This window comes from Amia ocellicauda, unplaced genomic scaffold (genome assembly GCF_036373705.1).
Source record: "Amia ocellicauda isolate fAmiCal2 unplaced genomic scaffold, fAmiCal2.hap1 HAP1_SCAFFOLD_26, whole genome shotgun sequence".
In the NCBI taxonomy this organism is placed as follows: domain Eukaryota; kingdom Metazoa; phylum Chordata; class Actinopteri; order Amiiformes; family Amiidae; genus Amia; species Amia ocellicauda.
In genome coordinates, this window is record NW_027102823.1 from 1,110,581 (window position 1) to 1,134,768 (window position 24,188).

The 24,188-nt window shown below is 41.1% G+C and overlaps 3 pseudogenes; all 3 read left to right on the forward strand.

Moving 5' to 3' along the window:
* Window positions 1–6,592: 6,592 nt before the first annotated feature.
* Window positions 6,593–6,711, forward strand: LOC136726690 (uncharacterized; annotated as a pseudogene).
* A 206-nt stretch (window positions 6,712–6,917) lies between these two features.
* LOC136726836 (uncharacterized) lies at window positions 6,918–7,036 on the forward strand (annotated as a pseudogene).
* Window positions 7,037–7,257: 221 nt separating this feature from the next.
* On the forward strand, window positions 7,258–7,376 carry LOC136727155 (uncharacterized; annotated as a pseudogene).
* Window positions 7,377–24,188: the final 16,812 nt, after the last annotated feature.

A 24,188-nucleotide genomic window follows, 5' to 3' on the forward strand; every position in this document is an offset into this window, starting at 1 on the left:
CAGGTACATGTCAATTTTCCCAATTGTTGTTGTTTTGGTCATTGTGTGTTCGGGCTCTGTGAGCCTCAGAGCCGTGGGGGCGTTTCTGTGTACGTGTAAGATGTTTTTATTAAATTCTAGGTGGAATATTTCCATGGGGCTTTTGTCCCAATTGTTGTTATTGAGGTTCATGAGGGGACCCCACACTTCGCTCCCATATAGCAGGATTGGTTGGATGATGGAGTTTAATATTTTAATCCAAATAGTTATTGGTATTGTTGTTTTCCCAAATTGTGTCTTTATGGCATAAAATGCCCGGCGTGCCTTGTCTTTTAATGCGTTTATAGCCAGGCTGAAGCTCCCTGACGCACTGATGGTCAGGCCAAGGTAGTTGTATCTGGTGCAGTGCTCTAATCCAGTGCTGCCCAGAGTGAAGCGGTACCTGTTTCCCTGAGATGGGGCTTTTTTCTGGAAAACCATAACTCTGGTCTTGTCCAGATTGACTGCCAGGGCCCATTTCTGACAGTACTGCTCTAGCAGCGCCAGGTTCTGCTGAAGCCCCTGCTCTGTGGGCGACAGCAGCACCAGGTCGTCTGCGTAGAGCAGGAACTTGATCTCTGTGTCATGGAGAGTTAGGCTGCGGGCGTCAGACTGCTCCAACACTGTGGCCAACTCGATGATGTAGATGTTGAACAGTGTTGGACTCAGACTGCAGCCCTGTCTCACTCCCCGCCCCTGAGTGAAGAACTCTGTTCTTGAGTTGCCAATTTGAACTCCGCATTTGTTTTCAGAATACATTGATTTAATGATGTCATAAACTTTACCCCCTACACCACTCTGTAGAAGTTTATAAAATAATCCCTTGTGCCAGATTGAGTCAAATGCCTTTCTAAAGTCTACAAAACAGGCAAATATTTTTCCTTTATTGTTTTGGGTATATTTATTTATGATGGTGTGTAGAGTGTAAATATGATCGGTTGTGCGGTGTTTTGGTAGGAAGCCAATCTGACTCTTATTCAGGACACTGTGCTTGGTAAGGAAGGCCAGTATCTGGGCGTTGATGATACTGCAGAACACCTTCCCCAGGTTACTGCTCACACAGCTGCCCCAGTAGTTATTGGGGTCTAATTTGTCTCCACTTTTAAAAATCGGGGTGATCAATCCTTGATTCCCGACCTCAGGGAAACACCCGGCTCTCAGCACCAGGTTAAAGAGTTTGAGCAGAGCCTCCTGCAGCTGCGGGCTGCTGTGCTTCAGCATCTCAGGGCTGATGCTGTCGGGGCCGCTGGCTTTCCTGGGTTTGAGGATTTTGAGTTGATGTTTTAGTTCCTGTATTGTAAATGGGTTATCTAAGGGATTTTGGTTATTCTTAATGATTTCTTCCAATTTATTTAGGTTTTTTAATATTTTAACCTGTTCTGGCTTTGGATTGTTTTCAACATTTTGGTAAAGTTTTTCAAAGTGTGTTTTCCAGATTTCTCCATTTTGAATTGGTATTTCATTTTTTGTTTTTGGGGTATTTATTCTGCCCATATAGTGGTCTTTTTTCTTACTGAGGAGTTGCTTGTAGTGCCGCAGGGCCTGGCAGTAGCTGAGGCGAGCCTCCTGGTTGTCGGGCTCTCTGTGTTTAGTGTTGGAGAGATGTCTCAGGTGTTTCCTAGAAGTTTCACACTCCTGGTCACACCACTGTTCTTTTTTTCTTTTAGACGATTTCATATTTTGGTTTTTAATTGTTTTAATGTTTGATTTTAAAGCCAGTCTCTCAAATATTTCATTCAGTGTTTTGGTGGCTGAGTTTATTCCGTTTTGGTTTATTTGATAGTGTGAGGATTGATATCTGTCTAACATGTTTTCAATCTCATCACTATTCAGGGCTCTTGTGTAGTTCTCTGTGCTGGGCTCTGACCATCTCTAACTGGGTGGCAGGGAGACCAGTTTTGTGGGAAGTTTGGCTCTGACTTGTGGCTGCGCTGATCTTTTTAGGTAAAGTGTTATTTGGCTGTGGTCTGATAGTGGAGATTGTTGTCTGACTATAAACGCATTGTTGGCTTGTGGGTCCAGGTCAGTTATGGCGTAGTCCACCACACTGCTGCCCAGAGCCGAGCAGTATGTGAATCTCCCCAGAGAGTACCCCCTGGTCCTGCCATTGATGATATATAGACCCAGGCTTTTACATAGGCGCACTACCTGCTTCCTGCTCTTGTTTACCACGCTGTCGTGGCTGTGTCAGTGTGGAGGTGTGTGTGTGGCACAGCGGGGAGTCTCCGAACAGGTGTGTGTTCCCCTCTGTATTGATGTAGTCCATCTCTCTGCCAGTCCTGGCATTGAGATCGCCACACAGCAGTACAGAGCCCAGGGTCTGGAAGTGGCAGATTTCGTTTTGAAGCTCATGAAAGCCTTCCTCATTATAGTAGGGGGAGTCTGCGGGTGGCATATAAATTGCACATAGGTATATATCTGTGTTATTTTGTAGGGTGTCTTTTCTGATTTTCATCCACAGGTGTGTGTCTCCTCTCTGTACTGGGCATAGGGCTGCTCGGAGCTCCTCCCTGTACCACACGATAATCCCCCACGAGGCCCTGCCACACCTGACTTTGGGTTTTTTATAGGAGGGCACAATCAGCTCCCTGTATCCATTGTATCCATCCAGTGTATAGACATATCTGCACAGCACCAAGTCTCTACAAGAATGAAAACATCTGAACTATTTACAGTGTTGATCAGTTCAGGGCCTGTGCTCTTCATTCCAAAAGTTGAGGAGCGTAAACCCTGCATATTCCAACTGCTTATTTTAAAGGACATGTTAATATATTTTATTATACTTGTCTCTTCTACATAAGAAAGTTTAATTTGTGGTCTACAACTGATATTATATTACTATTAATAATTATATATGGATATACATAATAATCACACAAAGATTTTATCTTTGCATCAAAATATCAGAATAATTAAATCACATTTTTTCTTACTCTCCATCTCCACAACCATATATATGTGTGTTGAGGCTCAGTTAACTCAGCAGTGTGGTACAGATGACACTGAGGAGTTGCCTTATCTGGGCCAGCTGGGCAGCATCGGGCCTCCAGGCTCTGGAAGCCGCTGCTGCGTGGCTGTGTGGCTGTGCTGGTCCCCGGCTGTCCGCTCTGCTGTGCTGGACGGGCCCTCTGGGGATGGGGGGGTGGGGAATGGGGCCGCGGGGTCTCAGGGGCTGGGGCTGGGGTGGAGCCGGTGGCTGGGGATGTGGCCGGGGGCTGGGGGGTTTGCTCCTGGTCTCGAGGTGGGGGTGTGTGGGGTTTCGGCCCAGGGTTGTGTCCTTGAGGACCTTTGAGATGATCCTCACACCCGTCTTGTTGAGGTGGACGTGGTCATACAGGTGATGTGGCTGGATGTCTCAGTGGTGTGCCAGGTGGACGTTGGGGAGGAGGGCACATCTTCGGGACACTTCTGCGTTGATGGCCTGGATGATGTGCAGGGGCACGTCTGTGCGGGGCAGCAGTGTGGAGATGGAAATTTTGGCAGTTGGGAATTCCTCTGTGGCTTTCGTTGCTACCTGTCTCAGGGCTGAGGCCACATCGCCCCTGCGGGCACTCAGGTCGTTAGTGCCGGTGTGGATGAGGATGTGTTTGACTTGGCAAAGCCTCCTCTTGGAGAGCAGCTCCAGGGCTCTCTGTGCTGTGGAGCACCAAAGCTTTTTCACTTTTCGCCCAGGGAAGAGGCGCCTCTCAACCAGGAACTTCCCATTGGATTCGCTCAGAATGACCACCTCTGCGTTGACCTGCCACTCCGGGTTTGCGTCGGGAGTGGTGGGGGCAGCGGGTGTGTTTTGGGGGAGTGGCGTTTCAGGGGGTTGTGTATTAGTGGCAGGTCTGGTGATAGTGGGTGTGTCAGGAGTGGTGGGGAGTGTGGGTGGATCAGTGGGTGCGTCAGGGGTTGGAGGTGTTGTGGGGTCAGTGCAGTGCAGTCTCTGTGCTCCAGTGATGTGTAGCTCCTCTCTTAGCTCCTCCAGCTGGCTCTGCAGGCTCCTTAGCTGGCTGTGCTGGGGTGTCCTGGTCAGCTCCTCCCTCGCTCTGCGCAGCTCCGTCCTCAGGGTTTGGCTCTGCTCCTCCAGGTCTCTCACTGCTGCTCTCAGCTCATGGATCTCAGCCTTGTGCTGCATCTTTAGTCTGTGCATCTCATCCCGGAGCTGATCGCACAAGGAGGTCTGGGCCAGGGTGCTCAAGGTCTGCTCCCTGAACTCCGCAAACTCCAGCTCCAGCACTGATAGGCATTCCTTTAGTGTTTTAATGTTGCTGGAGAGTTTTGGGGAGACAGGGGGGCAGTCTGTGGGAGATGGGGCACTGTCTGGCTCCGTGTGGCTGGGGGCAGACTGCAGGGTGGCCGGCTCTGGCTCTTGTTTCTCTACCTCAGTCTGCTGCTTTGAGGTGTGGAAGCCGAGAGCTAATTGGTCCAGGCTGCTCTCGCTGCCCTGCACCATGATGGTCCCGTTGTGGTATACATTAAAAGTGAGCATCACACTGTCTGTGTCTTTCTCTACCAGCACTGAGATCTGCCTGCCTCTGCTAATGCCCCTCTTGTTGTTATTGGGGTATGTCTGGCACAGGGTTTTGTGAAAGGCGGTGTAGAACAGTAGATTGTTCTTGACCCTGTTTTCTCCTTTACCGGTGTAGTCTAGGATGAGGGTCTCAGGAGATGCTCTCATCACAGCTTGTTTGTAGTCCTTCTTAGCCTGTGCAGAGCGAATGTCTTCAGGGTATCGGATTTCAAAAGGCAGCTCTGCAGTCAGACTGCTGTTCGATAGATTTGTATTAGTCTCAGTGGCAGTTGGGCTCTCTCCTACTGTCACTCTATTCAAATCGGAGCTCTGCATTTTCATTGGCTGAGTCAACTACTGAGAATGCTTATTTATTTTATTAATACATATTTTTTTGTTTAATTATTTGTCTCTTACCTCCAATTCTTGTCTTCAGCTTTTCTTTTCTGACTTTTCTTCCTGAACTGTCTCTCTGCTTTCTTCTTTTTGTGTTTCTCTTACAATTATTATTTTTTGAATACTTTTTCTTCTGAATTTCTATTCCATGTCTTCTGTGTATGTTTATAGTGCTATATATTCATTTGTAAATCACAAATTAAATCCGCTTATGTATAAAAACAAATGTTTTTTAGGAGCTCATATTCCTCTCTCTCTCTCTCTCTCTCTCTCTCTCTCTCTCTCTCTCTCTCTCAATTCATTTCATTTGTATTGTCAAAGCAATTGGACATACATACACATACATACATATACACTCACCTAAAGGATTATTAGGAACACCTGTTCAATTTCTCATTAATGCAATTATCTAATCAACCAATCACATGGCAGTTGCTTCAATGCATTTAGGGGTGTGGTCCTGGTCAAGACAATCTCCTGAACTCCAAACTGAATGTCTGAATGGGAATGAAAGGTGATTTAAGCAATTTTGAGCGTGGCATGGTTGTTGGTGCCAGACGGGCCGGTCTGAGTATTTCACAATCTGCTCAGTTACTGGGATTTTCACGCACAACCATTTCTAGGGTTTACAAAGAATGGTGTGAAAAGGGAAAAACATCCAGTATGCGGCAGTCCTGTGGGCGAAAATGCCTTGTTGATGCTAGAGGTCAGAGGAGAATGGGCCGACTGATTCAAGCTGATAGAAGAGCAACTTTGACTGAAATAACCACTCGTTACAAACGAGGTATGCAGCAAAGCATTTGTGAAGCCACAACACGTACAACCTTGAGGCGGATGGGCTACAACAGCAGAAGACCCCACCGGGTACCACTCATCTCCACTACAAATAGGAAAAAGAGGTGAGACATTCAGATGGTAGAGTCAGAATTTGGCGTAAACAGAATGAGAACATGGATCCATCATGTCTTGTTACCACTGTGCAGGCTGGTGGTGGTGGTGTAATGGTGTGGGGGATGTCTTCTTGGCACACTTTAGGCCCCTTAGTGCCAATTGGGCATCGTTTAAATGCTACGGCCTACCTGAGCATTGTTTCTGACCATGTCCATCCCTTTTTGACCACCATGTACCCATCCTCTGATGGCTACTTCCAGCAGGATAATGCACCATGTCACAAAGGTCGAATCATTTCAAATTGGTTTCTCGAACATGACAATGAGTTCACTGTACTAAACTGGCCCCCACAGTCACCAGATCTCAACCCAATAGAGCATCTTTGGGATGTGGTGGAACGGGAGCTTCGTGCCCTGGATGTGCATCACACAAATCTCCATCAACTGCAAGATGCTATCCTATCAATATGGGCCAACATTTCTAAAGAATGCTTTCAGCACCTTGTTGAATCAATGCCACGTAGAATTAAAGCAGTTCTGAAGGCGAAAGGGGGTCAAACACAGTATTAGTATGGTGTTCCTAATAATCCTTTAGGTGAGTTCATCGTAGCTCTTAATACTCTCTTTCTGTCTGGAGGAGATATAATTGAAGTATTGTACACGTACCTGGCTACTTTCAACATCCTTTGCTGCACTGATATTTTTCCCTCCGTTTTTCTTTTTTTTTTTTTTTGCTGGAAGTTCCGTCAATACCCGCCAACCATTAAGAGACATCATGCAGCCAGGCCTCTCGGCTTGTGTCCACACCGTCCTGAACGCGCTCGATCTCGTCAGATCGCGTAAGCTGAACGGGGCAGGTCCTGGTCAGTACTTGGATGGGTGACCTCCTGGAAATACCAGGTGCTGCAAGCTTTATACGTCTCTTGGGTAACTTCATCGTAGCTCGTAATACTCTCTTTCAGTCTGGAGGAGATATAATTGAAGAATTGTACACGTACCCGGCTACTTTCAACACCCTTTGCTGCACTGGTATTTTTCCCTCCATTTTTCTTTTTTTTGCTGGAAGTTCCGTCAATACCCGCCAGCCTTTAAGAGACATCATGCAAACAGGCTTTTTGGCTTGCGGCCACACCGTCCTGAACGCGCCCGATCTTGTCAGATCTAGGAAGCAAAACGTGGCAGGACCTGGTCAGTACTTGGATTGGTGACCTCCTGGAAAAACTAGGTACTGCAAGCTTTTTACGTCTCCTGGGTAACTTCATCGTAGCTCTTAATACTCTCATTCTGTCAGGAGAAGATACAATTGAAGAAATGTACACGTACCCGGCAACTGTCAACACCCTTTGCTGCACTGTTATTTTTCCCTCCATTTTTTTATTTTTTTATTTATTTTTTTTTGCTGGAAATTCCGTCAATACCCGCCAGCCTTTAAGAGACATCATGCAGCCAGGCATCTCGGCTTGCGGCCACACCGTCCTGAACGTGCCCGATCTCGTCAGACCTTGGAAACTAAACGGGCCAGGGCCTGGTTAGTACTTGGATGGGTGACCTCCAGGAAATACCAGGTGATGCAAGCTTTTTACGTCTCCTGGGTAACTTCATCGTAGCTCTTAATACTCTTTATCTGTCTGGAGGAGATATAATTGAAGTATTGTACACTTTGTCTTAGGGACAGTCTGGCTAGCAGTGACTGAGTGGTTGACAGACGACAAGCAACGGAATGTACGTGCTCTGTGATGTCATAGCAGTCAGCTGAGAGAGGCTCGTGATGTCATCGCTGAGCTGTCTGTCTGTCTGTCTGTCTGTCTGTCTGTCTCTCTCTCTCTCTTTCTCTCTCTCTCTCTCTCTCTTCCTCTCAATTCAATTCATTTGTATTGTCAAAGCAATTGGACATACATACATACATATATATATATATATACATACATACATACATACATCCATACATGCTAGAAAGTCATTACAATGTTATCTTAAAGGCTAACTAAGCAGAACATATATCATTATAGAACAGAGTTCATAGGTCAACACATGGTTTTAGGGAACAGGCACGTAGGTCATACCGTTTGACAATGTCTCCAAGGTTCTCATCGTAAGTAACAAACAGAAATCAAACTATCTTCTGGGCTGACCTTCTAGCTTGACCGTATCTTTCTTAAGTATACAAGAGAGAAAAACAGGTGTAAGAAAATAATTTCTAATTTTCCTTCTACACATATATACATACATACATACATATGTAGCGTTATGTTGGGTGTATTTGGATAAGAGCATTTGGGCTCTGAGCTGAAGCACTGATCTAAAGAAGACCTCTCCCCCCCCAAAGTTATCAGATTTCCTTAGCTCATCAGCTTGGAACTGGTTTGCATCAAAGTGACAGTTTTGGGGAGGATGGCACCGAGAAGAGGCCAAATAGTTTGGAATTCTGCTATGAGATGTCTGGAGAAAGGGGCCTGTAGGTGATAAAAACTCTTTGAAGTGGATGAGAGCCGAAATCCCGACATAGAGCTACGAACCCAGGCCAACCGGCATTTCCAAAAGATGGCATGGATTGACATCAGTCATAAATAAAGCCTCCCTCCAATAGGACACTGGGGGCTGAAACCGAAATCCAATCTCAAGAACTCAGGGACCAATCACCTACTGATCTGACAGACTATAAGGAACAGCGGACAGTCTTTCTCTCTCTCTCTCTCTCACCTGAACCAGAAACTCGCTGCCACAGCTCAACCTGTAGCTCTGTTGCCAGAACCGGAATCAGAAACCAACCAAGTCTTTGCCGGCAACAGAAGAGTTAAACTGGGAGAAGGAGATTGAGCCGTACGAAGAATTCTTTTAAAGGACTTTATTAAATAAATAACTTTACAGACCCACCTGATCAGTGGAGTTTTACAGCTGGACAATTGACTAAGTCGACTGAATACGAAAGTGTCAGTCACTTAAATAGCTATTTGAGTCTTAAGAAACTTGACCCTTGGAACAAACAGGGCCCTGCTTTCCTCAAAGACTTCGTCTTCAAGTAACTACGGTGGAACCATGCTTACAAAGAAGATTTTGTGCACAACCTTGGAGCCTTCAAACCAATGGAAAATCTGTTTGGAAAAGACTCTACATTCGCGAAACCCCAACTTCCAGGTGCATCGACTGAGTGGAAGTTCTTGGACAAAGCCGAACCGGACTGCCTTTGTTCCAAACCACACGGACCTCGTGCCGTGTGCTGTTATCTGAGCCCGAAGCCAGAGAGGCCTCTCTGCGACGAAGTTCACATAAGTTTAACAGTTTGGAGTTTGTGATTCATGACATTTGAGAAATCAATTAGAAATGTTAATCTGTGATTCATAACTCTAGAATGTGTAATATCATTTAGTTTTCTTAAATATAAATGTGAGTTGCATTAAACTGTTTTGTTGATAATTTTAGAAATAAAATCTGTCAACGCCGAGAAATATCTTTCTCGGCGTTTGGTCCTTCTGGTGTATCGCGCCCCTAAAATAAAAACCTTTGTGTTAAAAATCAGGTTAAGATCAGTAAAAAGACGAGTTAAAAGACTAAAAATGGGTGACAACCGAGAGCAAGTGCTGAAACAGTGAAACACGGTCTCTCTCTGAGCACAGAATGGGCAGGCGTCGGACACAGCAGGGTTAAGAACAGTAATAAAAGAATTGACAGCAATAATGGTGTGTAACACCCTCCACTGCAGATTGCCAGCTCTCTTATTGAGGGGGGCTTGTACAGGCTTCTCCAGGCGGGCGCAGTGTCTTCCCCCAGCCCCAGCCTGTAAAGTAATTTTAGGAATCACAAAGAAACAGTTGAAAGTGCTAAATAAGTATTTTGATGCACCATATTAATTTAGGAAATTTACATGTTGTTTTTCATCAGCTTCTGTATCTGATGGCTCCACATCACTGGCTGGATTGACAGCAACGACACTCTAAAAAAAGAAGTGTTAAGTTTGAGCATTCAGGACTTGTTTTGAAGATCCTGAATATCACTGGTCCACAATTTATCTGTGAAACTATGGGTTAATCTCCATATACAAAATACTTTTCACACACACTTTAAATTTACAACTAAATTTACATGTTGATGTCTTTCGTCAGCTTCTGTATTTGATGGCTCAATATAACTGGTTGCATTAACAGCAACGGCACACTACAAGAAAATAACATTATATTTAAACATTCAGGACTGGTTTAGCATCACCTCGAATATCCCTAGCCCTTGAGGTCGATTGTTATTGTGGTCTTCAAGACCAGTGCTTCTCAACCTTAGTCCTGGAGGAGGCCCACTGTCTGCTGATTTTCATTACAACAACATTGTAGGTTATATCAGTGACTGTGGTCCTAAAGTACCCCTATGCCTGCTGTTTTTTTTCCAGTTGAGCTCTTAATTACCTAATTGGCTTAACTGAAGCCATTTAACCCTTTTCCCAGGTCTTTGGTTGTTGATGAGTTACAAAGAGCTGGATTGTGGCCCGCCATGACTGGAAGTGAAGAACACTCACTCTAGGCCTTTAACTTAATGTTCATATGTAGGGGCCTATCCATCTGATTTGTTTTTGCACATTTATTAACAGAAAAATTGATGGTACGTGAAATCATCTGAGCTGAAAAATATAATGTTCCACCAATAATAAAATAAATGTATTAATTAAAATTATAGAGATAATAGAATGTTCACAGATTATTAGTTCAGAAAACAAAATATTTTTTTATATCTTAAATAGAATTAACACTCAAATCAGTTGTAGGGTAAACAAGGTCTATTTTTTGGATTGATTTTATAATTATACATGTATGGCTGCATGAAGCTTACCTGAGAATCTGATATTTTAGTAACTTTGTTGCTTCTTGTTGGGTAGTCCACGTTTGCCGCCGTTCTTTTTCTGTAAATGTAAATCAAAAGGCAATAATTACATACTGTAATTAAAATACAAAAAGTATAAACATTGTATTATTATTTTTGTATCCTGTTTCTCCATCTCGATGCTGTTCTTTTTGGAATTGCATATCTAGGTTTACTTAAATACTGTTTATAAGATTGTAAACTCATCATCCAAATTTCTTCATTTGCCAAACTTTATGTAGTGCGCTTGCAGTTTCAGAAGAAGAAAAAAAACTGTAACAGATGGGATATGTAGTACTTTATACTCGAGTGGTCTATGCGATTACACCCTGTTGGTGTTATTAAGAGCGCCAAGTACCAGAATGCAGAGCGGGACTGTTTTTTGTGCCGTGACTTGTCGGGGGAAAAACGCGCAGAAAAAACGGACGAGAAGGTGAAGGTAGTATGGCGGTGATGCACGCGTTGGTGAAGTGGGAAAGCGGGGTCGACAAAGACTCTTACAGCGTGATTCCCACTGCTTGCTTTCGCAATTTTGATTTATTCAGCATTGCTGATGATGACGAAGAGACGACTCGAAACTTCAGAGCAGAGTGGAGAGACACGAACAAACCTCCAAAAGGTGGATGGCCTGTCCATGAAGCGCAGATCATTATGACTGGTAACAATGTTTATTTAAAAAAAAAAAACATTAAAGTCTTTACATGCTATTTGATATATACAATCACAGTATATTTGAAATGAATGTTTAAGTTATTAATGTGTTGTACGTCTAACAAACTCTTATAACATGGTAGGTGGTGGTGAGGGCGCTAAAAACTCGTCATACTTGACTGGCATTTGTAAGAACGATTTATTGTGTGTTGTGCTTTACAATAAAATCCCCCAAATCACAAAATAAATTAAACCAGATATAATTTAACTTCAGTTTTGATTCAGTGTTGGCTGTTCATCTTAATTTGTATGGTCAAAGCACAGTATTTTTATGACAAATAAATATAATCCCCAAATATCTGTGGACATAATGCAGGGTTTTATTTATTTTATTTTTATTTTAGGAAAAGAAGGCGAACTAAGAAGAAAACTTAATGACCTAACAAAAATGCCCTGTCCTAAAATGAAGAGAGTACCTAAACCAAACAAAAAACTTCAAATTTCAGATGATAGTGACCTTGATGAACCACAGTTACCGGTGAGATAATTACTGCAAATATTAAATAAATGTATTGCAGGATTGTTTTTTTTTAATCATATTCATATATATATATATATATATATATTTTCATTTTAAACTCTTTTCCTCTCTGAATACAGCACAAAATAAGAAAGAAAACCGATGGAGCTTCAAGAATTAGATCCCGTCATATTCTACAGACATTTAAAGAGTCCAGTGAAGTTGAGCTACAGCAAAACGTTAAGCAGCTCGAAAAGGAAAACACAAGACTTAAAAATGAAAACCAATGTCTTCGAAACCGTATGGTTGATAGTAAGTTTTTTTATTTATAGCAAATAATTCCTTACCTTGATAAATGTTATTCTTCAGTAATTTAGATTCCAGAGTAATGTATTATAGTTGATCATACTGAAGTAATCTAGAACCACAATACAGACTCTTAATGTGCACTGTCTAATAGTTTAATAATACTGATTATTAAATAAAGTTTTTCAACATAACTTCATAATCCTACATTAATGACTATATGCATTACATTAGACCTGGAAATTCTTGTATTTTATCTTTTTAATTTTTTTTGTAGCTAATGTTAATGACCCACAAAAAGGTCAGTTTGCCAATAACATAGAGCAAGTCTCTCAAGTATAATTGCAGGCATTGATGGTTTTGTTTTCACTTTGCATTAAATATATTACTAGAAATGATTATCATTTAATACTAAGGTTTTTTTCTCCAGAGATTCCAGACCTTTTGGACAATCTGAAAAAAATTGTAACAAAAGCCACATTTATCAGCAATGAAGACAAAAGTGTGTCACCATCAAGTGGTTCTGACAGCCCCACAGCAAATTGTTCTGAATCTGACAAAGAATCACCAAAACAGGTATAACACTCTTGGTCTACAATATTACAAAGACAAGGTAAAAATATATATATTGAAAACAAATATTGGTTGTAAACAATCTAATGATGCTACATTATCAGTTATATTCATAGTTATAGTTGATAATAAGAATGTAATTGAATTATGGGTGTCACAGATTCACTGACTTTATTATGTCTGTAAATTAATAAACTTAGAATTGAGACATACTGTGGTCTTTAATAACACATTTCTGTAACAAAATCACAGCCTTTCTGATAATGTATTCCACTTAACATAATATAAGAATAGTTTGGGGATAAACTTGTTTTTTATTTACCATTGTCTTTTAGGTGGAAAAGTTCCCAGGCACTGGAGTTTACATTGACAAACTGTCCTGGATCCTTGCAGAGAGGTGCAGCACGAATACGTCATATGCAAGAACCCTGACGGTTGCTGTCTTTGACTTTCCAACATTACTAAAGAGCAATCTTCGTGGTGGTGGCAGCAAGAGAGATCCAACTTCGGAGACATTAAGATCCTCATTGATGTTATTGAGGATCATATACAGCTGCCTTCGGAAGGACACGACGTGTTTCAGTTGCGGGGCTTTGCAGCCCAGCGGGACCCTCTTAATGCCGGACATCAGCTGCCCGAGCCGGTGCGGATGAACGGAGGGACGTTAGACAGCGTTACCTTCCGGGCAGGAGCAGCGAGCGGCAACACCGGGGTGAAAGTGTCGTCTAACACTGTGCCATTAGCCACTAGCTGATTGAGCAGATCAGTGGTTTTTAAGAAGATAACAATGGCAGCAGACTTGATATTTTCACACCCTGCTACCTCCCCAACCGCTAACACACACTGCTCTAGGGGGCAGAACTGCACCGGAGCGATCTTGACTCCATGGCGTCGGGTCAGTTTTTCAAAAGACGCATTCAGGGGGTCCGACCCCCCGACCCGGGAAGAACTACCGGTACTCCCCCCTCCCCTCCCCTGTTCCCCCACAATAAGAAAAGCACTGAAAACAGAAGACAAAATAAACAAACTGAAAAAAGTAAAGCAACAAAAAAACGCAGCCAAAGGACAGAGCTCTCAGCAGCACTCCCGCTCACTGCAGACCCCTCCCACACACTCCCAGCTGAGAGAGAGAGAGAGAGAGAGAGAGAGAGAGAGAGAGAGAGAGAGAGAGTTAGTGTCTGTCTGTCTCTCTCTCTCTGTAGATGCATCATAGGGAACATATGTAACAATCTCTCTTTTTGTTTACCAAAAATGAGAGTGAACGTATTTCAAGTGGGTGTTGCCTTGGTTGGAAACGTTTTAAGATTATTTATGAAGTGTAAAGTGGATTTGTCTCAGTTCTCCGTAGTTTTCAATGTATGTGCCATTCAGTAGCGTTCATGTTACAGATGTGCCCTATGCAGTGGTAGGGTCAATAAAATGTCAGTAAAACTTTATTTTAGCAATTATGGAGGGGAAGAACTGCAAATAGCGGGTCCCCACTAATTATCTAACTTACCAACAACGTTTAAAATTAGGTCTTGCGAAGCTGCCAAATAATGCTGTATAATCGTATGTGTCTTCATACACCGGCTGCTATAGTCTGATAGCTTTGATTATATATATATATATATATATATTTTCTCGTGAACCACAAATGCTATTTGCTTGATTTTTACAGAGTATGTTATAAATACCATTCTTATGAAGCCTGACAAATTGTATGCTGTAATTATGAATATTTTCAAATCATTTGTTTGTTTTTCCTAACATGTTACAAATGTTCCCTATGTGAAAGATGCATTATATCTTAATAACGTCTAAACAATTAAAGATATACAGATTATTATTTTCGGTAAAGTTATAACACATTGCTATTAACTATGTGTGTCAGTAAAAGTTTAAAAAATCCTAACAATTTTTTATTGATCCTGCAAAATAAGTGTTTAGGGAACATTTGTAACATAGTTAGGGTTAGCCACTGGGTAAGGGTTACATCTTCAGCAGTAAGTTTATTCATGTTAATTATTCTCATCAATGTTAAAGAACAATAAGTTCTATCATGTGTGTCGATAAAATGCTGATATTCCATAACGTTTGCTTGTGTATTCTGCAAAACACATATTTAGGGAACATTTGTAACATTAGGGTTACGATTTGCCATAGACGCGGAATGAGTTTGATTGTGATGTTAAATGGGGTTTAAAGACGCAGTCGCCTCGGTGCTGATTACTATTGCTGTGTTTCTCCACTTCTACTCCATGCTTGGGAACGCCCACATCCAGTGACGTCAAAACCGGTGGAAAAGCGGGCCGGTTCAAAAAAGATCAGCTGGATCCCAGGCCGAGCAGCAGCTCCGGCTCCAGCACCGGCACCATGTCGCTGGAAAAGCGCTAAGTGAGCTCACAGTGAGCTCAGTGTAATGTCTGCTCTGGTGAGCTCACAGTGTGACCTAGTCGTGAGTTCACGTCTTCACTGGGTAGTCCTTGACAACTTAATTGACTCAATTCTTGGGCTTAATTGGTCAAAATGACCATTGGTTGAAGGTACTCAGGGACTGATGTGTAGAGAGACTTATTAAACCTGCAGGATTGTGGTTTTCCCAGAACAGAATTAACCAGTGTAGCGTTATGTTGGGTGTATTCTGATAAGAGCATTTTAGCTCTGAGCTGAAGCACTGATCTAAAGAAGACCTCTCCCCCCCAAATTTATCAGATTTCCTTAACTCATCAGCATGTGAACTGGTTTACATCAAAGTGACAGTCTTGGGAGGATGGCACCAAGAATGGGCCAAATAGCTTGGAATCCCTGCTGTGAGATGTCTGGGGAAGGGGGCCTGTAGGAAATAAAAACTCTTTGAAATGGACGAGAGCCGAAATCCCGACACAGAGCTACGAACCCGTGCCAACCGGCATTTCCAAAAGATGGCATGGATTGACATCAGTCATAAATCAAGCCCCCCTCCAATAGGACACTGGGGGCTGAAGCCGAAATCCAATCTCACAAACTAAAGAACCAATCACCTATTGATCTGACAGGCGTATAAAGGGTAACGCACGGCATCTCTCTCTCTCTCTCACCTAAACCAGTAACTCGCTGCCACAGCTCAACTTGTATCTCTGTTGCCAGAACCGGAACCAGAAACCAACTAAGTCTTTACCAGCAACAGAAGGGTTAAACTGGGAGAAGGAGATTGAGCCGTACGAAGAATTCTTTTAAAGGACTTTATTAAATAAAGAACTTTACAGACTGCGCTGCCCGCCTGTGCCCAGCCATCCAGCTGGACAATTGACTAAGTCGACTGAATACGAAAGTCATTTAAATAGCTATTTGAGTCTTAAGAAACTTGACCCTTGGAACGAACAGGGCCCTGCTTTCCTCAAAGACTTTGTCTTCAAGTAACTACGGTGGAACCCTGCTTACAAAGAAGATTTTGTGCACAACCTTGGAGCCTTCAAACCAGTGGAAAATCTGTTTGGAAAAGACTCTACATTCGCGAAACCCCAACTTCCAGGTGCATCGACTGAGTGGAAGTTCTTGGACAAAGCCGAACCGGACTGCCTTTGTTCCAAACCACACGGACCTCGTGCCGTGTGCTGTTATCTGAGCCCGAAGCCAGAGAGGCCTCTCTGCGACGAAGTTCACATAAGTTTAACAGTTTGGAGTTTGTGATTCATGACATTTGAGAAATCAATTAGAAATGTTAATCTGTGATTCATAACTCTAGAATGTGTAATATCATTTAGTTTTCTTAAATATAAATGTGTGTTGCATTCAACTGTTTTGTTGATAATTTTAGAAATAAAATCTGTCAACGCCGAGAAATATCTTCTCATTCCTGTTTAACTGTTTAGTCTGAAATTGACACAAGTTAATAGACACCAGATTATAGGTGGCCCTGCCTATCCTTAATCATTGAATAATAATCAGTTAAGGGAAATTGTGGTAACAAGTAATGATAGGATCTTTCTCTCCACCTAAACGTTAATGAGACTGATATATATATATATATAACGAGAAGTTACCTGACATAAATACTAACCTGCATAGTTATTGAATGTCTGACTAACAATACTAATGAGAGACTCACCTTCGTCTTACTAACTGGTATTGTAGTCAATGTGTTTATAACCTTTTTTGTTTAATGATTTGTGTGTTATCATATGCGATCCCATGGTCTTTGATTTGGTCACGGAAGTGATTTGTCTTTGATTTGTTGATCTAGAGTTGAATTTTAATTAGTTTTTCCCTTTTGTATAATTAGTGTAGTGCTACATTTAGTCTTTGTTTTTGAATAAATTTGACAATTTATATCTTTGGAATTGGTGTCTGCATCCAATTATTACAGAAAATGAGTTCTACAAGATTCCAGGATTCGTGATAAGGTGATACTATAAATTCACTTCTTTAATTGAATTTTATAAGTGTACCTTACGCTACACCTTTGACCACCACGTCTTCCTCCTCCCACTGCTTGACCTCTATTGTGACCTGGATCACCTGCCGGCTCCATGTTATCGCTGTGTTGTTGAGGTGGATAGCACGCATTTCACTCGATACTCGTACCACAATGTGAAATCAATCATCAATAACCAGTTGGCAGTATTGGAAAAGCAATTACAAGGGCCTGCATACATACAGTAATGTCAAATCTGATGTGGAAGAACAATTCCTTTATCCCTCTGTTCTCCACCAGGGTTGTGCTGATCGCCTCGATTGGCAAGTTTGCAGTGTGAGGAGTGGATCCATGTCGTCGTTCCTAGGCACTTCACAGCTGTGTGGGTGGTCAGGAGCACCTGGTAGGGCCCTGTCCACCTGGGCTGTTGGGAGGACTTTCTCTTGTGTGCTTTGATATACACAGTCATCTTGCTGGAAGGGGTGGTAAACCTGCTGGGATGGTTCAGTCTGGGCGGCTTTCATCTGTGAATGGACAGCTTCGAAAGCACGTGTTAGTCCCATACAAAAAGACAACATAGCATCATCCATCGAGTGGATGTCCATTTCCCTTACAGACAATGGAGGAGTGATGGAGAGTCTCATAAGTCATCCCATAATAATCTCACACGGAGAAAGACCTGTTTTTCTCAATTTGCTGACGATTTCATTGTCATTAGGACTATAGGAAGGGGATCTGGACGTTTGAGTCCTGTTTGTTTGCATATATTAGACCAATGCATTAGCAAATGTTTGAGCTCTCTTATGGAAGGTGCAGTGGCCAGTTGCAATTTCCTGGAGCTTTTACAGTGCATCTCAAATTAAATTTCATCCAGCCCCAGGTCATAAAAGTCAAACCCTAGTTACGACATAGATAACACATACATTTTGTTGCTTCAAAGAGAATACAAAAGTCAGCAAAACATTCTTTTTTACAAATTCAGTTTGTAAACTGTATTGTACATATATTTGTTGCGTTTTGATTTATAAACATTATACATTGTACAAATCTTAAGTGAAGGGCAATGGACTGATTCTGACTTCATGGCTGTCATTCTATTCATTTGAATAATGTGACATCTCCACTAATAGTACATTATAAATTAAACTATCAATAGAAGAATATGTGCTACTGCGGACGTCATCTGAGCAGTTTCACAATATATTGTAGATTCCTATAATCTGGAAAACCTTTAATTATAGTATTTTAACTTATTTCTCCACTGAGTCAAGCATCACTTCAGCGTAGTGGACCTCAGCATTGGTCTGTTCAAGTTGCTGTGAGGCTGTCTTTAAAGCCGCGCCCTTGGCCTACTGTGTCTCAACAAGAACACCAGCATCTTCTCCATATGGGTCAGACATCGGTTCCTTCAGGACACGATTCATAATATGCATATCTGCCATGTGGAATAAATCAGTCTGAAGACACAATGTGTGGTTCACACAACATCAGAGATCGTCCTTATAAAAGGCATCTCTATCACATTAGTTGACATTCGCACAATCTATAAGGTTTCTAGTAAAGGGACAATTCAAAATAATAATAATCTTGATTCCAATTTATCTCATTTATCAAATTATTTCAGTACAGCACTCAGCTGTCGTCAGCAGCATCATATCTCCTGTGTTTATTGAATCAGCTTTACTTCCTAGTGTAGATACTCTTTTTGTGTGGAGTTGTCAAAGTTTCAAAACAATGTGCTTATCTTTGTCCTTTTATCTAACTTAAATACCTGAGACCATTACAATAACTATTACAGCAGCTCCTTCAACACCATAGTTAATAGTAGTTGGGTAAATGATGGCAGTTATTAATCTTTGTTTCTCAATTCATTTTTTACCAATAAACCATAATTTGAAATTATTTCCATACTCCTATTATTCCTATTTTCATTATTATTAGTTTTATGCGGTTGTCATCTAGTATGTGACGTATTCGTCTGTATCAACATCAATATTATTATCATTATTAATACAAGCAGTGTAAATTACCATTCATTACACTCTTGCTCTGTTTGTAATAAGTTATGAACCCTTACACGTACTTACAGTCTCTGCCTTGTCTCTGACTTCTCTCTCTCTCTCTCTCTCTCTCTCTCTCTCTCTCTCTCTCTCTCTCATCTCAGGCTGCTTGTCTGCTCAGGCGAACAGGGGGAGCAGAGGAGCACATACGGCCCTTGCCCCCTGCCCCCCTCTTCCTAATTGATAGGGTATTTCTGTTTGTGAAAGGACTATTTCCAAACAGTTTTATAACTTGCCATGACTATGTTTCATTAAATTAGTTATGTTACACCTTTAGTTATACCTGTAGTAACTTCATTATTTTCCCTCATATTCCAGTCAATCACCATCAGAGTCTCTCGTGGCAGTACATTTGTCTCACACAGAACAAACTCTCCTTTCTCAACCGCTTTCAATTTTGGATAACATCGCACTGCATCCCAACAGCTGTTCTTTCTCCTATTCCTAATTTCTTACAGGAAAATGCAAGTTATATTTGATCGATTTGTATTATTACTATTTATATACATTTCACTACATTATTGTAGTTAATGAATGTATTTAATCTTTGGAAAATAAGCCTTTTCATTGATCTCAATAATGATGTCCAGGTACTTCAGGAAAGCACATTTTCAAAAAATGTGTCCAGTCAATGATTTCCCCAACTAAGAACCTGCGTGGGCACTAAGACTGTCCTCCTGCGCGGCTCATGTCTTTATTGTGTCACTTCCTCCTATTGAAGTCCAATCTACACCAGTACAGGTTCAGAAGAGCTGTTCCCGAATCCAGATTGAACTGATCAATAGTTAATTTCTTACCTACACATTGTATTTAGGGATCTATTTCTAGGGATTTAAAAACTCTTCATTGTGGAACTCATAGCTTCCAAATGAGCACATCGTTAATTTCCTGGAGTATCTGGTTATCTATTTATCAATATGTAAGAAACCTTCACCGAATGTTTGTGGTTGCCTCGGATTCCTATTTCTAAATTTGGCTCTAATTCCATTTCTAACATGTTACTTTTAACTTCTGTATTCGTAAGACCTATTTAAATAACTTAATTTTGTATTATTATTTCTGTTTGCAATAGCATTCTGTGTACAGTTAAATGCTGACTTTCTTGTAGGTCTGTTATTACAACATATTTAACTGGCGTTTTTTAGCTATCATTCTGTAACTATTTGTGACTTATGACTCTCTTAGTCATATTCTGGACTATACAGTACATGAAAAAGTCAAAATATGGACATTTACCTTGCGCAAACTGAAAACGTACAAACATACAAAGAGACACATATTAATTTATATCCATAGTAAATTCAGATACCATGGTTTTGGTTGGCATGTTATATTGACCTGCAGTGTCTCAAACTACCCTTATTTATTACTTATCTAGTAATTTTCCTTCAGTATCTTGAGGACTGTCATTTATACTGAAAAACATATATATATATTTTTTTAATTTTGCAAAACCGTTTTTAGGTGCTCAAGTCTATCTGAATCAAAAGTCCCATCTTCTGGAAACCTTAATTTTCTGTCACCTATTGTCCAGTCAAACGCACCGCTTCACTCCATAGTTATCATACATGTACCTTACATGTGTACCTTTAAGTGGCGGGTCGCCCGTCTTACTAGAGCTGTTCCCACACAGTAACACGTTTTCCCATTTTCTATGTATCGTTTTGTACACAACAACCAAGGCGTGCAAGCCCGCAAAATAACAATAAACGACAGGGGAGAAAACATAGCAAAAAACAAGAAAACACAAATAATACTAAATCCTATATAGGAATAACAACAAACATGCTTTTCAATGTTTGCATTTATAGAACTTGTATATAACTTAATGACTTTTCTTCATTTACCATAAACACTATAAACTTCTATAAACTATAAACATGTTATTTTATATTATCACCGGCGTATCAGATATTGAACAATTAATTAGCGCTCCTTTTTTTTTTTTTTTCTAATAGTAGGTCAAACCTACGCTGCAGTTTACAAACACACTTAAGCCTGCGGGAACCCAGACAGGAAAACACAGTCCTGTTCCTTCACAAACAAGAAGACACAGTCAAGTCTATGGTAACCCTAAGAAACCATGCTCCTCGGTTATTGATGTCAATGGATCTCATTATCCTGAAACTTTCATGATCGAAACATGGAATACTGTTTGTCAGTTTCCATAAAACTATGCATTAAGAGTAATGCAACAGTCACTTATCATTTTGAGCAGCTGTATCAATTGATAGTTAGATCTTTGTAATGAAATGAATAGACAGTGATCTCAGATGTAATGTGTGAATTGCATTTTGAAATGGTAATACTTTGATGTTAAGTTGTGTCATTTTAGTTCAATGAACAAATGATCTGAGGTTGATGTGTATTGTATCCAAGCAATTGTAAAAAAGTGTTAGAGTTTTGAAAAATGTGCATTTTGATCATCGGGTGTGAGTTTAGTGTCTAGAGTTTTGAAAAATGACATCAAGGTTCTGAAATGAGTGCCAAAGTGATTGTAAAAAAGTGTAATATCAGGGGACAGTGGCTATTAGTGATCTGGCCTTCCGTGGCCTCTGTATTAATGTAACAGGTCACATTGTATGTGTACACTGATACTTGATAGTATAATATAGTACAAGTAAAAAACATACATAGGTATCATAGAAGTATTTTGCAGAAATGATTATGGATAGTTATCAAAATGGAGAGGAAATGCTAAATCCAGTCTCCCCAGGCTGAGCTTCTATTGCTGCACCTGCTAAGTGGCTGCTGGCCCCACTATATGGATAGAGCCACACCAAGTACAAGAGTCTCCCTATTGCTATTTATATCTCCCTATCCAGTCTTCTATAGGTGTCAGGGTGGGGTGCCTTTTCCCCTGCATGCTTTGAAACCTATAGCACCTGGGACGCACACTTGGGATCCGGTTCCTCTGCCCCTCACATACACATGAGGAATCCCAGGTGCTCAATACGTCATACTGTCTCTTTCATCTCATGTGTAAACTATGGACAAATACATGACTAAACGTGTTTAGTTGCTTTTCCCAGAATGCTTTGCGCCACGATATGCAAATAACGGGGACTATGATTGGCTCCCTGACATTACCCACACTGCGACTGATGCTACCCATTTCACTACCCAACAAAGACCCATAATATGCATGTGTCTGTCTGTCTGTCTGTCAAAGTATGTGTGTCTGTGTCTGTTTGTGTGTGTTTGTGTGTCTGTCTCTGTGTGAAAATGTGCCTGTCTCTGTGTGAAAGTGAGTGTGTCTGTGTCTGTGTCTGTCTGTCTGTGAAAGTGAGTGTGTGAAAGTGTGTGTGAGTGTCTGTCTGTCTGTCTGTCTTTGAAAGTGTGTGTGAGTGTCTGTCTGTCATGTAACTTGCACATCTGTTAGGGCACCATATGCAGAGATGTACACATATTGTTCCTTTTCCATATACACTCACCTAAAGGATTATTAGGAACACCATACTAATACTGTGTTTGACCCCCTTTCGCCTTCAGAACTGCCTTAATTCTACGTGGCATTGATTCAACAAGGTGCTGAAAGCATTCTTTAGAAATGTTGGCCCATATTGATAGGATAGCATCTTGCAGTTGATGGAGATTTGTGGGATGCACATCCAGGGCACGAAGCTCCCGTTCCACCTGTAGCGTAAGGTACACTTATAAATTTCAATTAAAGAAGTGAATTTATAGTATCACCTTATCACGAATCCTGGAATCTTGTAGAACTCAATTTCTGTAATAATTGGACGCAGACACCAATTCCAAAGATATAAATTGTCAAATTTATTCAAAACAAAGACTAAATGTAGCACTACACTAATTATACAAAAGGGAAAAACTAATTAAAATTCAACTCTATATCAACAAATCAAAGACAAATCACTTCCGTGACCAAATCAAAGACCATGGGATCGCATATGATAACACAAATCGTTAAACAAAAGAGGTTATAAACACATTGACTACAATACCAGTTAGTAAGATGAAGGTGAGTCTCTTGTTAGTATTATTAGTCAGACATTAAATAACTACGCAGGTTAGTATTTATGTCAGGTAACTTCTCGTTATATATATATCAGTCTCATTAACGTTTAGGTGGAGAGAAAGATCCTATCATTACTTGTTACCACAATTTCCCTTAACTGATTATTATTCAATGATTAAGGATAGGCAGGGCCACCTATAATCTGGTGTCTATTAACTTGTGTCAATTTCAGACTAAACAGTTAAACAGGAATGAGAAGATATTTCTCGGCGTTGACAGATTTTATTTCTAAAATTATCAACAAAACAGTTGAATGCAACACACATTTATATTTAAGAAAACTAAATGATATTACACATTCTAGAGTTATGAATCACAGATTAACATTTCTAATTGATTTCTCAAATGTCATGAATCATGAACTCCAAACTGTTAAACTTATCTGAACTTCGTCGCAGAGAGGCCTCTCTGCCTTCGGGCTCAGATAACAGCACACGGCACGAGGTCCGTGTGGTTTGGAACAAAGGAAGTCCGGTTCGGCTTTGTCCAAGAACTTCCACTCAGTCGATGCACCTGGAAGTTGGGGTTTCGCGAAAGTAGAGTCGTTTCCAAACAGATTTTCCACTGGTTTGAAGGCTCCAAGGTTGTGCACAAAATCTTCTTTGTAAGCAGGGTTCCACCGTAGTTACTTGAAGACAAAGTCTTTGAGGAAAGCAGGGCCCTGTTTGTTCCAAGGGTCAAGTTTCTTAAAACTCAAATAGCTATTTAAATGACTGACACTTTCGTATTCAGTCGACTTAGTCATTTGTCCAGCTGTAAAACTCCACTGATCAGGTGGGCACAGGCGGGCAGCGCAGTCTGTAAAGTTCTTTATTTAATAAAGTCCTTTAAAAGAATTCTTTGTACGGCTCAATCTCCTTCTCCCAGTTTAACTCTTCTGTTGCCGGCAAAGACTTGGTTGGTTTCTGGTTCCGGTTCGGGCAACAGAGCTACAGGTTGAGCTGTGGCAGCGAGTTACTGGTTCAGGTGAGAGAGAGAGAGAAAGAAAGGCCGTGTTTGTCCTTTATAGTCTGTCAG